The sequence below is a fragment of the Equus caballus genome, chromosome 23, assembly GCF_041296265.1.
Source record: "Equus caballus isolate H_3958 breed thoroughbred chromosome 23, TB-T2T, whole genome shotgun sequence".
Classification (NCBI taxonomy): Eukaryota; Metazoa; Chordata; class Mammalia; order Perissodactyla; family Equidae; genus Equus; species Equus caballus.
In genome coordinates this window covers 33,971,552-33,983,773 of record NC_091706.1, presented here as the reverse complement: position 1 = coordinate 33,983,773, position 12,222 = coordinate 33,971,552, and the positions used below count along the sequence as shown (strand labels likewise).

Sequence of the window (12,222 nt, the reverse complement as noted above, 5' to 3'; positions counted from 1 at the left end):
ATTCATAAGTTGAACTCTAACTTGCAATGTGATAGTATTAGGAGGTGGGATCTTTGGGAGGTGATGAGGTTTAGATGAGGTCGTGATGATGGGGTCCTTATGATGGGATTAGCGCCCTGTTAAGAAGAGACCGTAGAGCTTTCTCTCTCTCCACTGTGTAATGACACAGTATGAAGACGGCTGTCTGCAAGCCAGGAAGACAGCCCTCAACAGACACTGAGTCTGCCAGCACCTTGATCTTGGACTTCTCAGCCTCCAGAACTGTGAGAAATAAATTTGTTACTTAAGCCACCCAGCCTATGGTATTTTGTTATAGCAGCCAGAACTCACTGAGACACTGAGGCAATAGAGGAAGACAGGAGCAAGATCATAAAAGGCTGTGCATGTCATGCAGAAGAAAAGACTTTGTCTAGGAGGTGGTGAGGTTTAAGCAGTGAGTTATATGATAAGAGATATGCTTAGAAAGATAACTCAAAGGCAGTATAGACGAATGCTTGGAGGGGGACAACTGGAAGCAGGAATACCAGTGAAAAAGCTACCATAAGGGTGCAGGAGAGAGACGATGTCACTGGGAACAAAGAGCAGTAGACAGAGAAGTTTAAGATTTAGAGTTGGCAGGTCTTAGTGATTAATTAGATGGGGAGGGCAACAGGTAGGAGTCCAGGATGACATCAATGGCACCATTAGTGAGGATGGAGCAGACTAAAGAAAAAGTGGGAATATGGAGAAAGATGAGTTCTGTCTGGGCTGTGTTGAATTTGGGATGTCCAGGTAGAGACATCAGGTAGGTAGTTGGATATAATGGGAATGGGGCCCAGAAGAATGGCCTGGGGCTATAAGAGTTTTCTCTGGTGGACATATAGCTGGTAATTAAAACTAAGGGAGTCTGAGTTTACTTGTGAAGAATAAGTGAGTGAAAAGATCATTCATGGGTGAAGGTGTGTCGATAAAAGTGTTAGAGTTAAAGCTGTTGGAGAGTCACTGAAGTGCTCCACCATGCACAGGTCCAAACTCCTCAAGGAGGAGAGTATGGTCAAGTGTGGTTGCGTGGAGTGACCAGGAGACTGGAGGTCCTAACAAGGTGGAATTATAGGATTTGGAGTAGCTGGGGGATGAGAAAACGGAGAGAATGTGAGATTGTGATAAGAGAGCACGTTACTGTTTAACATTTTCAGGCTGGGCTAGTTCCAAGTTGTATATAGAATGTAAATTCCACGATGGCAGGTGTATTCCACTTCTGTATCTTCAGTAGGTAGAACAGAGTATGGCATATGGTAGGTGCTCCATAAACACTTCTTGAATAAATGAATGGGAACATTACTGAAGTAGACTGAATGGGAAGTTAATAAATTGGATGAAGTCAAGGTCGTCTGTTAAATTCTTAGAAAATTTGAATAGGTGTCATTGATTTGTGTTTAGGAGTACGTGTCTCTTGCTTTCTCTTGTGGCAAGCAAATTAATAGATGTAGTCAGGAGGTTTCTATTTCCTGGGATATGGTCATATTCAGGAAACATCTTTTACTACTTCCTGCTTTAGGGAAAATAAATTTCTGTGATGTATAAATGTCTATATTATATTTTTGTCAACACATTCTATTTTGAGGATTTCACCAGATTACCATTTTAAAGTGTTTGCTCTGAAATACGTCGTGTCACCTATGATGTAGTCTAGCTCACTGTTTAACTTGAGTACATTAAACCTTTAGTTCCATCCTCAAGTTTACAGGAAATATGGAGAGTAGAAGAGAAGCTAGATGACACCATGCAGAAATAACCAGACGAATAGAGAAGGTAGGACACTCTATAGGGCAGTTGGCCCAGTTTATTCAACAAGTCAGTGAGGTTTAAAGTTAAAAAAAAAAAAGAGGGGCAGGCCTGGTGGTGTAGTGGTTAAGTTTGTGTGCTCCTCTTCAGTGGCCTGGGGTTCACGGGTTTGGATCCTGGGTGCAGGCCTGTGCACTGCTCATCAGGCAATTCTGTGGCGGCATCCTACATAAAAAATAGAGGAAGATTGGCAGGGATGTTAGCTCAGGGCCAATCTTCCTCACACAAACAAGAAAGAGGAGACTTTGCCAGATTGAAGAGGGATCCTAGATTAGGTTGTTGTTTGGACCAAGCAATTGCAAAAGCATTTTGTGACAACTGAAGGTGTTAGACTATGGACTAGACATGAGAAAATGGAAAATTTAGTGATGTGGAAAGGTGTGGCTCATTAAGTGAATGAGGTGAACTATAAAGCACCATGTACAATATGATGTAATTTTGGTAAAAATTTTATCAATGTTTATAAATGTATAAAAAAGATCTAGAAGGAAATCCAAGAAGCTCTTAGCAGAGGTAATGTCTGGTTTACGGGAATATATTTTTATTTTCTTGCACTTGCTCATCTATATTTCTAACTTCTACAATGAATTTATATTTCTTTGCAGCATTAAAAATTTATTTTTAAAAAAAATTAAAATGAAAAGAAACTGAAAATGAAGTTTAGAAAGGATACTTTCATTGTAAACACTACAAAAGAGTGTAATAACTTCCTATATTAAGGAAACAACTTCCTCTATTTATGAAATAAATCCCATAAGGCTGCTGTAACAAAATACCACAAACTGGATAGCTTAAACAACAGAAATGTCTTGTCTCCCTGTTCTGGAGGTTAGAAGTCTGAGATTAAGGTGTCGGCAGGGTTGGTTCCTTCTGAGGGCTGTGAGAAGAATCTGTTCCATGCCTCGCTCCTAGCTTCTGGTGGTTTGCTGACATCACCCCAATCTGCCTTCATCTACAGATGGCGTTCTCCCTGTGTGCATGTCTGTGTCCAAATTTCCCTTTTTATAAGGTCATCAGTCATAGTGGACTAGGGGCCAAGCCTACTGTAGCATGACCTCATCTTAACTAATTACATCTACAGTGACCCCATTTCCAAATAAGGTCATATTCTGAGATACTAGGGGTTAGAACTTCAACACATGAGTTTTGGGGGAACATAATTCAACCCATCACACTTCTCAGGAGAGGATTCCTCATTATTTCAAATTGCGAAAACTTTCTTGCACAAAGGAATGTCGGCTACAGGCCACAAGCTGTTTTATCCTTTAGGACTGAACCAAAATGCTATTCTTAATTAAGACTTTTCAGCCAAGAACATACAATGGGGAAAGGATCGTCTCTTCAATAAATGATGTTGGGAAAACTGGACAGCCTCATGCAAAAGAATGAAACTGGACTCCTATCTTACACCATACACAAAAATCAACTCAAATGGATGAAAAACCTGAATGCAAGACCTGAAACCATAAAACCCCTAGAAGAAAACAGGATGTAAGTTCCTTGACATCGGTGTTGGCAATAGTTTATTTTTATTTGACACCAAGAGCAAAGGAAACATAAGCAAAAATAAACAAGTGGGACTACATCAAACTAAAACCTCTGTACAGCAAGGGAAACCATCAACAGGATGAAAAGGTGACCTATTGAATGGAAGAAAATATTTGCAAATCATATATCTGATAAGGCGTTAATATCCAAAATATAAACAGAACTCATGTAACTCAAAAGAAAAAACAAACAATCTGATTAAAAAATGGGCAGAGAAACTGAATAGATATTTTTCCAAAGAAGATGTACAAATGGCCAATGGTATGTGAAAAGATGCTCAGTATCGGTAATCATCAGGGAAATGCAGATCAAAACCACAATGAGATATCACCTCACACTTGTTAGAATGGCTATTGTCAAAAACACAAGAAATCATAAGTGTAGGCAAGGATGTGGAGGAAAGAGAACCGTTGTGAACTCTTAATGGGGATGTAAATTGGTTCAGCCACCATGGAAAACAGTATGGAGTTTCCTCAAAAAATTAAAATAGAACTACTATATGATCCAGCAATTGCACATCTAGATATTTATTGAAGGAAATAAAATCACTATCTCAAAAAGGTACCTGCACCTGCATGTTCATTTCAGCATTATTTACAAATGCCAAGACATGGAAACAAACTAAGTGTCCATCAGCAGATGAATGGCTAAAGAAAATGTGGTGTATACCGTGGAATATTATTCAGCCGTAAAAAAGAAGGAAATCCTGACATTGGCAACAACATGGATGGAACTTGAGGACATTATGCTAAGTGAAATAAATCAGACAGACAAAGACAAATACTGAATGGTCTCACTCATATGTGGAATTTAAAAAAACCCAAACTCATAGATACAGAGAACAGATTGGGGGTTGCAAGAGGTAGTTGGGGAGAGAGTGGGTGAAATGCATGAAGGGGGTCAAAAGGTACAAACTTCCAGTTATAAGATAAGTAAGTCCTAGCATGTAATGTACAGCATGGTATCCATAGTGAACAATACCATATCATATATTTGGAAGTTGCCAAGAGCAAATCTTAAAATTTCCCATCACAAGAAAAAAAATTGTAACTTTGTGAGGTGATAGATATTAACTAAACTTGTAATCATTTCTCAGTATATACATATATCAAATCATTATGTTGTACACCTAAAATTAATACGTTGTATGTCAATTATGTCTCAATAAAAAAGAAAAAGACTTGTCTCTTTACCTGTAAACAAAAAACGTCCTCAGAAAATGACCAAGCTATAGTGACTCTTTCATACACTTGTAAGTTTTATTTGATCTTTAATTCAGACACTCACAGGCTAAACAAATGTCTGCAAAATTTCGACCACTTCCAATGAGATTGATAGAGAAGGGTTAAAAAAAAGAAGAAACAATTATTTATTACTACGAAAAATCTTATCCTTTGGAAAATTAGTATTAGTCTCTATCACACAGTTTTAAACATATTTATTATGTAAGACCCAGAAATGAGGATTCACTGTCAAAATATTTTGTCTTTCTCGATAAGGCAGAGAGTGCCATGGAATGAACTGTGGTCTGGTTAACGCTTAAAATCTGGCTCCCTCTACTGGAGGACACGACACTTTTCCTCTCTTTTAACCTGAGGTCTGAGAAGCATACACAGAATAGGAGTTCACAGCTCAGGGTTTTCCAATCTTCATGCGTATATGGAAACTGTCTCATTGGCCAACTTGTGGTTTGTAACAGGGGAAAAACTTGTAAATTTCAATATTTATAAATTGGCCACCACCTAACCTCCACCCTCCACTTCAAACAGAGCTGATGATTAATTCAGCCCCTAAAGCAAATAAGAACATGGCCCTGACATTCAGTCTTCCCTTCACTGGGACACAGGCTGCTGGTCTGCCTTTGGGCTTTCAGAGTTGGAAGGAACCCCAGAGATCCTCCAGTCCTACTCTTCATTTTCCTGATGGGAAAGCACAGGTGCAGAGAGAGGCAGTAATTTCCCAAAATCATGCAGCTAGGACAACTTCAATGTGCAAATATAACAAATTACCTTTGACGCACTTCTCTAACATTTTACAATGATTAGTGCATCCAATCAAGTTAATACATATTTCTTGATTGCCTACTATGTGTCAGATACCAAGAGATATGCAAAGATGTGTGAGACATGATCTTTGCTTCTCAAAAAATTTACCGTTATTTAAATTGTATGAATGATGATTCCAGGTTAGACACAGCTGCCAGGTCTTCAACTCCAAATGGCCAATTAAATAAACTTTTTCACATTAAGAAGCGCTAATTCTTGACAGATGATTGATAATTTCTTTGCATAGCCAGTTAATCTCCTTGATTAGGTGTTGGCTCCTATGCAGCTAGCTTTGGGATTTGACTGGTTTTCGGAACTGGAAATCAGTGACTTTGATGGGGGAGGCGGTGATATTTGTGTTGGAATGCAGTCACAAAATTTCAGTTTTGTTGTTAATGTAGAAAATAACTTTGGATTATCCTAGTGAATGATCTAAAGTTGCTTTTGAATGGAAATGTCAGACTTTCCATATAAGGTTGATTCCTTGGAAAGCACATTTGCGTGTCTGGTTCTATTTATTGGTCCAGCAGTCTCAGCCTTATGCCCATCTTGCAATGCTAAGATGCCTATGCAAGTCTTTTGTAGTCAATTCAGTAAGTTACTTTTATCTGCCCACTGTAACTTTCACATCAGTTGTAGTAACACCATAACACCATTGCTACATACCTGTATGTGGATATAGACCCTCGCCTAAGAGTGAACTAGTAAGCAGAGAGAGAGTGGAACCCTAACGCCATTCTGACTTTGTTTGGACCACTCTACTGCTCACTTATTCTGCTGCCCAAGAAACAATATTAAATTACTATTCATGTGGAGGTGATGCATTATAGTGATTGCCCGAGCTTCAAAGCCCAGCTCTGCCATTTGCCAGCTGTGTCACCTTGGAAAAATTATTTAACCTCTTTGTGCCTCACATTCTTCATGAGGTTATTGTGATGAATAATGAATTAATATCCATGAAGCCAGTAGAACAGATTCCGGTACATAGTGAGGCGCATATGTGTGTTCATTTACATTATTATTACTTGATTTGTATATGCAAGGAAAACTAATATGGTGTTTATAAATTCTAAGAAAGGGCTCAAAAGGCAATTTACAAAATGAGACCCAACCAAATAAATATCATTTCATGCTGGTGCTGGACACAAAGATGTAGCGGGAGTTATTCTCTGGGGAAAATGAGCCTTTTCAGTAACCACAGGCACTAGGGTGAGAAATCTCAATTCTAACCTAATGAACTAAATGTCAATCCCCTGCTGTTCTCATATCTTCTGCTTAGAAGATATAAAAGCATTATGGAAATGATTTTTTTAAGTCCATTTATGGGGGAAAAAATCCCCTAGAGTCAAAAGTCAAATAATCTGTATTTGAGCACACCACAACTCTTCCTCCTGAAACATCTTTAGAAAGCATGGCTCTTCTATTTCAAGCTCCCTGTTCTTGGGTGCTAGGTGTTAGCATCAGAGAAAAGGTACAGCTTCAACCAAAGGACTCTGTGTTCTTAATATTCACAATGAAACAGCAGATGCTTCCCTCAGCACCTCTCTGAAGACTTTAGATATGAAATACCTTCCAGAGATGAGAATCATTCTGAGGTTTGGCCGTACCTCATTTTCATCAAGGTAGATGGAAACGTAGTTATTGCAAATGACTAGAGCTTTTCCAAGCATTTATCTTTTAAATCTCAGATGAGACTTAATCAACTCTTTCCTGTTTTATATCACCGACATCTCTTATTCTGTACAGCCCGGAAATCAAGCTGAGCTTGAATTAAAATCCTCTTTTCCAGGCTGTTTCTGAAAGATAAAAAGACTAATTGGTTTGCAGCTTCTTCAAAGCCCATACAACAGGTTGAGTTTAAGATGTTTAATCATTTGTGTTACTGTAGAGTATCTATCCAATTACTGACAAACACACACCTTCTGTAAGCTGTTTTCTCCTGGTGCTTGTGATTTCACCAGAGCAAAGCATGGTTTCACCACAAGCATCTCGTCACTATTAATTGGGGATCTCACACCATGTCACTAGTTGCTGCAAACCCATTTGGCATTAACAAGTGAACAGCATGTACTCCATGGCCATTCTGCTGTAAGTTAGCAATGAATAAACTCATTAAAATGGAGGGTTTTCACATTGCAGTGTGAGGAGCGCTGCTGACTTGCTTCATGGAGAAACTGATGAAAATTATATTTAAAAAAATTAAAGCCTCTTGAAATGTTCCTAAGGGCAGACAGAAAATGAAGAAACATCTATTCAAGGAAATACACAAAAATTTGGTAAGATGAGAGTCTGTGGTATCCGAAGCAAGACCACTCTCTCTTTCTGCCCTCCCTGCTCAGTAAGGCAGACTTCATGCCGGACTGCTGCTGCTGAGGAGACAAGGGTCCCTCTTCCCCTAGCTCCCAGTTGGAGGGCTTTCTTCCCAGGAGGAACAGGATTTCAGCATTTCTCATCCTCCCCCCAGCTATCTGTTGCTGAGGCTAAGTCCCGGGTGAGTGCAATCAATAAATCAGGGTGCCTTTCCCCTCAGGCCCCACTCATGGAATGGAAACTGTACCTTGGGCATGGCATTCTGAGAGTAGTGGGGCCCCATGACCGTTACCCCAGCTCGTGAAGTCATGACTCCATGCCAGGAGAGGCAAGCTCAGGCTGCTGCCTCCCTCATCTATGGAGCACTCAGCTCCTAGAGCACAGGTGACACTCAGAGAGAAACTTACCTTTGTCCCCACCCCCAGCTCCAGAGCCCAGGCTCAGAGATTTTGCCTGGGAGACTGGGGAGAAGCAGACCATAAAACAGATGGCTCTCAATCTCTTGCCAAGGGAACTGACTTCCTTTGCAACAGACCATGGAGAAGTGCAAGCCAAAGGGCACTCTTAAGATCAGTGGAGCTAGTGGTGAAATTCAAATGGGAGGCAAATTTAATGAAGATAGAGCCCAGACTATAGGTTGACTACTTTGCAGGAGAGAATCAGAATAAGACAGTTGGGAGGAGCCCTCCCGGGGTGAGAACAAATATCAAACACAGACATCAGAAACCATTCTTTCAAAGGAGCGATTTGACTGGATTAGCTTATAGAGCTATTTATGACCCAGGGTATTGTTGGAAACAATAGAGCAATCAGCTGGCAATTACTGTAGTTTAACAGATGGGTGTGGTCAGGGAGCAAAAGAAAGGAAGAGAGCCCTACCAATGGCACTGTCAACCCGGGGTTAATGAGGGCACGCCCAAAGGCTTGCCTCCTGAGGAGCAGCATCAGAGGCCTAACACTTTGCCGATAGAAGGAAATTGACATCAATAATCCAGCCAATTAAAAAATAAAAAAAAAGTGAATAACAGCCCTGGAGAAGGCAGTTTAGTACCCAGAATGGCTACAATACACTCTCTGAAATATCCAATTTTCAACAGAAAATTATGAGGCCTGCAAAGATACAAGAAAGTATGACCCATGTATAGGAAAAAAAAGCAGGCAGCACACACTGCCTATAAGAGTAACCAGATGTCAGACTTCGAAAAATATTTCAAAATAGCCATTAAAAATATGTTCACAGAACTGAAAAAAAAGCATGATGAAGGAAGCCAAGGAAGGGATGATGACAATGTTGAATCGGATAGAGAATATCAATAAATAGATAGATATTATATATATAAAAAAGAACCGAATGGAAATTCTGAACTTGAGAAGTTCAATAATTGAAATAAAAAACTCATTAGAGGGTTCAGCAGGAGATTTGAACTGGTAGAAGAAAGAATTACCAAACTTGAAGATGGATAAATAGAGATGAAACAAGTTGAAGAAGAGAGAGAAACCAGTTCACGTTATGAGGCTATTATTACACTGATATCCAAACCAGACAAAGACATCACAAGAAAAGAAAACTACAGACCAATTTCTTGTGAATATAGACACAAAAAATCCTCAACAAAATATTAGCGAACAGAATCCTACTACACATAAAAAGAATTGTATACCATGACCATGACCAAGCAAGATTATCCCGGTAATGCAAGGTTGGTTCAGCAGCTGAAAATCAGTTAATGTAATAGATCATACAAACAGAATAAAAAAACAAAAATCACATAATAATTTCAACTGATGCAGAAAGGCATTTTTGCCTTTCATGGTAAAAACATTCAACCAATGATGCCCTGAAAAAGGGCATCTACAAAAACCTCACATCTAACATCACAGTTAATGGTAAAAGAGTAGATACTTTCTCCTTAAGATCGTGAACAAGACAAGGATTCCACTCTTGCCACTTCTGTTCAACTTTCTGCTGGAGATTCTAGAAGGAGAATTAGGCAAAAAAGAAATAAAGGCATTCAGATTGTAAAGGAATTGTTCCAAGCACTGTTGTGGGGCAGTTTTTCTCAGGGAGCAAAGCAAAAATGTTGCGTCCTCATGGAATTTACCTTTTGCTAAGAGGAGACAGACAATAACCAGTAAGTTTAATAAATAAGTACATCGTAGGGTGTGTTTGAAGGTGGTAAGTCCTATGGAGAAAATAGACCATAAGAGCAATGATTTAATGTGTTTTCACGTGAAAAACCTGATGCCCAGAAGAACGCCTGGCTGAGGGGACATAAAAAATATTTATTGAATGAAAGAATGAATGAATGTAGTTCAAACTGTACATTCGGCTTCTAAAGGTTTGCAGTTTGCACTTTTGAACTGTTTCTTTTCTTTCCTTCTTTTTAATCACAGTGGCTGTGGAAAGAACTTCACATCTGTTCCCTTTTCCTGTTGTGCTTTGTTCTGAGAGGTGGCATAGTGTAGTGGTCAAGCACAGAAGTCTCTGGAAGCAGACTGCATGAATTCAAGTCCCAGCTTTACCAATGATTATTTCTGAAAATTTTGATTGTATTTATCTTTATTTAAAACAATTTTTAAATTGCACTCATTTCATCAACTAAAATTTGAGGCTTTGTGTTTTGAAGACCTCTTTGCTACAGGTAATGGATGTTCCTTGGCTTCATCCTGATTATTCCATTGAGTTCTTATATTCAGTCAAATTTATTTTGTTTCAGTTGTTTGCAAGAAACTGTGCTGGGTCCTAAGGGAATTATATAACAATGCATCCTAGGTAGATGTTAATGATCCTTTTCTGCAATTAATAGGAAATTTGATATATCTAGATTCTGTGCAAGATGTGAACTTCTTGTCAGATGGGATGTCTCATTGACCTCTAACATCCTCAGAACCTCACATGGTGACTGGCATGTATAAATATGCAGCAAATGTTTAATGAATAAATAAAAACTTATTATCCCGTAACAACAATCAGTTACATATGCAAAAGGCACATTTGCCACTGGTTGGGCACTCCGTTTAGAATATCTTTGATTTGTTTGAGGTTTGCACTCCTGGGTCTGGACTCTCTTTCAAACCAACAGAGCCTGCAGGGATGGGGGACCAGGGACCTGTAGCTTGGCAGAAGCCCAGAACACACCCCTATGCCTTGGACATCAGCCAGCCTGGGGCCAAGTTCGGAGAGTTACTCTTTCCCTCCTTGGATGTGCTGTTGCAACTCTCCCTTGTGAGCTGATTTTTCATTTCTGTGTGGTCATATGTTCTTATTTCCTCTTTTTTTGTTTGGGGGGGGGTGGTTTCCTGTTTCAAAAGTAAAACAACAGTAGGGTTTATTAAGATGTCTCAGTCAAATAGTAACTTATTAGCTATGATATATGATACTAGGAAATAGCAAACCCTTTGGCTGTTTATTTTCCTCTTTATTTTGAAGAGTAAGTATAGAGATGTCTCCACTGCTATGGATACCAAGTCTTGAGATAATAGAATCCTTTTAACATAATCCAGTTCAGTTAGATTGGCTTTTCTCTTGAATACTATGTCTACCCAACGTACTATATTATTTTTTTTCAGTTACGAAAAATTCTATCCCTTTCTCCCAACATCAGGAAGTATTTATTTTAATTTTTCCTCCAGTTTTGCCCTGAAGATTTTCTTTTTCCTGTATCTTCTCTTTCCTATGCTAGAAAAGATGATATGGAGAAATACGCTGTATCTCCGGCTTCCTTCTATCTAAGCAGGAAACCTGATTTATGTGGTCCCACGTAATTACATACAAATATTACAACATGATTGATCCAGATGTGATGTTTAGATTTTTTTAACTCAGTCTTCAAAAACCAAGTTGATGATAAAAAGTATATAACCATCTCCCTGACATTCCATTGGTTCATTGTCAGAATTCTTTAAAAAAGAATCTTTTTAAGATATATAATTTTGAACACAGCACTAATGTAATTTATTGTCAGAGAGGAAAAAAATCACCAAGTTTTCAAAATAAAACTGGAAAAGTGGCAACTCCTAGGTCAGAAGTGTGAGAAAAGTCTATTCCCATGCATAAAAGTAGTCAGGCACCTTGCTAAGAATATACATTTTTAAAAGTTTAAATGCCAGTTAAATCATTCTTCTATTTTTCAGAAGAAACCGTTTCAGTGGATTTATTAAAAAACTAATTTGGGGGGCCAGCCCCATGGCCGAGTGGTTAAATTCGCATGCTCCGCTTTGGGGACCCCAGGTTTTGCCGGTTTGGATCCTGGGCATGGACATGGCACCGCTCATCAGGCCATGCTGAGGTGGTGTCCCCCATGCCACAACTAGAGGGGCCTATAACTAGAATATACAACTATGTGCTGGGGGGCTTTGGGAAGAAAAAGAAGGGGAAAAAAAGGAAGATTGGCAACAGATGTTAACTCAGGTGCCAATCTTTAAAAAAAAAAAACCTAATTTTTTTGAGCTCCTACTTTGGTCCCTCATGCCTCATTTTAACTTGTGGTTTTCT

At 39.0% G+C, this 12,222-nt stretch overlaps 1 protein-coding gene across 6 annotated transcripts in view; it reads left to right on the top strand.

Moving 5' to 3' along the window:
* Positions 1-12,222, top strand: part of CFAP95 (cilia and flagella associated protein 95) — a 138,084-nt gene that overhangs the window by 85,083 nt on the left and 40,779 nt on the right. Inside the window, exon 6 of one of the 6 annotated variants that reach the window (XR_011431547.1) lies at positions 10,122-10,369. The exons of the other annotated variants lie outside the window; for them this stretch is intronic. The gene's annotated coding sequence lies outside the window, so the exon portion shown is untranslated. The remainder of the gene's footprint in view (positions 1-10,121; positions 10,370-12,222) is intronic. 6 annotated transcript variants of the gene reach the window in all.